The following is a 2,976-nucleotide window of genomic DNA, read 5'->3' as shown; positions in this document are numbered from 1 at the left end:
TTCAAGTCAATGTGCTTGCTTAATATGCTAAATGGTGCTCTTCATTCGCAAGCTTTCTACAAGCCTTGCCTTCTTATCATCCATGGCATGTCAAAATCAAGGAACTATGCTATTATTGCCGCTGATTCTGAGGACAATACTGTAGAGTCGACAGGATTTCTATTTTCCTCATTTAAGCAACAAGGAAATTATGCCATAATTAGAGCGTAAGTCCCCGCATTCAAGCATACTTCTCGATGGCTGTATATGGTTCAAGGGATCCTCCGTCAACATGTACGTTTATTTTAACATGAAAAAGTATTTCGTTTGAAAACAAACACACAAAAGAATACAGTGGTGTGCAGTACGGTTTTCTCTAACGAGAATTTCCAAGAGGAAGTAGAATATGTTTAGTTTCAAGTATCCTGTATGCACGGAGTCATGTGGTAAGCATCTCTGTGAGGTGTGTGGCGCGGGCAAAAAGCAAACTCCCTCCTTTCCAGTTCTTTGTTTGCTGGAGAATGCTACCTACCTAATACCCCATGATACTCTTTGGCCCGTGAAACACGCCAAGCTCTGCCTGTTTCTCTCAACTTGGTGGTGACAGCTCCCAGCTGGACACCTGATCAATCATACCTGTCATTGGCCTCCGTGTCCAGAGCGTGATTGCTTTTGTTTGTTTGTTTTCTTAGCTCGCTCCGCTGCTTTCCTGGCAGGCTTCCTCGCTTGTCCATTAAAAGCCAAATGTGAAAGTAGCAAACTCCACCATCTGGGAAAAAGGGAAAGGGTCTGGCACATCTCACTGGCCTTGATTGTATCAAAGCTCCTGGAGGCTGCAGATAGGTTCCTCGGTGCAGACATGTTTGGGCTGCAGTTGGTCATGATGAAGGGGGGAGAAGTGGATTTGGGTGCTGTTTGGGTTTTGGGTTTTTTGGTTTTCTTTTTCTTTTCTTTCTTTTTTTTTTTTTCTTTTCTTTCTTTTTTTTTTTTTTTTCTGCCAGATCTCTTTATAGGTTGGGCGTGGATTGGATAATAGGATAGCACATAGGACATCTTTGAGAAACTTCCTCCTGAATAAAATATTTATCTACTTTGACCGTTCAAAGGAATACTTCAATCTCCACCGACACGTGACTGTGAACAAGGCTTTTCCAGAATACCAGGGCCTTTCTTTGGCTCCTGGAAGGAAAGTATTACAGTTTATATTTATTGATTCGATGATCTATGGGAGAAGTGACATAAAACACTGCTCTATTAACCTTTTCTAAGCCTCAAACTTTCGACAGCAAGCACGACCTGCAAGAGCTTATCAGCTAGGACTCAGGGTGAAAATGGCAAGTGTACCAGCTACCCTCCCTTGAACCTAGAATTTTATATGGTTACAGCATCTCTAGCAAAGCATCCTGAAGAAGTCTTCCCCAGGCACACCTCTTCGGTGTGCTTCTCTTTCCTTTTGCACCTGTTTCTATGTCGAAACACGTTACCAACTAAGGAATATGTTTCATTGCTCCCCGGCTACTACAACGTTCATTGTGATTTCACTTCTGCAGAAACAAGAAAGAAAGATCTGCGTCTAGTAATGCCCCTTAGATTTTGAAGACTGAAAGGCACATGTCATGTGAGTGGAAAACAGGGAGATTAGGAAACGGCAGCTAACGAGTTTATAAAGCACACCTTCACTGACTTACAGTGGGTTAAGTCCCAATAAACCCATCATCAGCTGAAAGTATCCTGAGTCAAAAATGCACTTAACACACCTAGCCTACTGGACATCAGAGTCTCGCCTCCCTTAAACACGCTCCGAACGCTTACATTAGCCTACGGTTGGGCAAAATCATCTCACACAAAACCTATTTCATACCAAAGGCTGAGGATCTCATGTAATTGAGCGCTAGACTGCAAGGGACAAACAGAATGGTGTGGGCGTGCTCGCAGTTACCCTCGTGACCGCTGGGCTGACGGGCTGTGGCTGGTGAGGCCCAGCATCAGAGAGAGGACTGGAGTGCACTTCCCTGGCCCAGAAACAGATCCATGCGCAGGGGCCATGCTAATCTTCTCTGCATGGATCCAATTTTAGGATATGTGTTGCCAAAACATGCACCAGACACAGATCCAAATTCAAAATTTGAAGTGTGGTTTCTACTGAACGTGTAACGCTTTTGTATCATGGTAAAGCTGAACCATTCTAAGTCAGGGACTGTCTGTAGTCACAGAGCACATAGCTACAGGGGGGACCCATCTCCTACAGAATCAAGTGGAAGGAACAATATGCCCATATCCACCTAAATACAATACAAGTGTAGCGTTTTAAAGGTTTGGGAAGGACATGTATGAATACCCAAGACCACTATATTCCAGAGAGACAAATAGAACATCCCAGGGGGGAAAAGAATCTTGGTATCGTTTCTAGCAATAACTCCAACAGCTGTGGTGTTGAGAGGGACAGAGCTGATGGATGAGGCCAGCCCAGACTGTGTCAGTTTTGCCACAAATGAAAAAAAAAGAAAAAAGAAAAGAACAAAAGAAAATTTATTCATAAGCATATGCTCAATTCCCGTCAGAACTAGGGCAGCCTTTGGAAAAAGAACAACTAAAGACGCTGCTAGAATTCCTACACTCCTTCTCCCCAGTCATCACCACTATTTTAAAAATTTGCTTCTTTTTCAGACTTACTTCATCTGAAAATTAAAGTGAATTCAATGTAATGCTGTTATTGCTTTTATCATTGGACACGGCATTGGGGGTGTGGGCAGGTGCATGGGTGATGAACTACCAAAATGATTAAATTGCTTGTTTCTTTGACAAAGGAAAGTTGCCAGCATATTTTGGTTGGAGTACCTTATAACAAGGTGATGTGTCATACTGCAACAAAAATTAGACGTTGCTGATTATCATCTGTGATTAAAGCTTTGTTCACATAAGTGTATCGAATACATTTTCAATATTCCTATAAGAAATTGTATTCTTACTTTCAGGGATTCCTATAACCACCAGCAT

The 2,976-nt window shown here is 42.5% G+C and overlaps 1 non-coding gene across 1 annotated transcript; it reads right to left on the bottom strand.

The window, feature by feature from the left end:
- Positions 1 to 1,972: 1,972 nt before the first annotated feature.
- On the bottom strand, positions 1,973 to 2,076 carry LOC113265705 (U6 spliceosomal RNA). The gene has a single exon (XR_003320113.1). It is a non-coding gene; the product is annotated as a U6 spliceosomal RNA (small nuclear RNA).
- Between the last annotated feature and the right edge of the window lie 900 nt (positions 2,077 to 2,976).

This window comes from Ursus arctos, unplaced genomic scaffold, assembly GCF_023065955.2.
Source record: "Ursus arctos isolate Adak ecotype North America unplaced genomic scaffold, UrsArc2.0 scaffold_24, whole genome shotgun sequence".
Classification (NCBI taxonomy): Eukaryota; Metazoa; Chordata; class Mammalia; order Carnivora; family Ursidae; genus Ursus; species Ursus arctos.
Note: the sequence above shows the minus strand (reverse complement) of the source record. Positions and strands in the feature narration are given on the sequence as shown.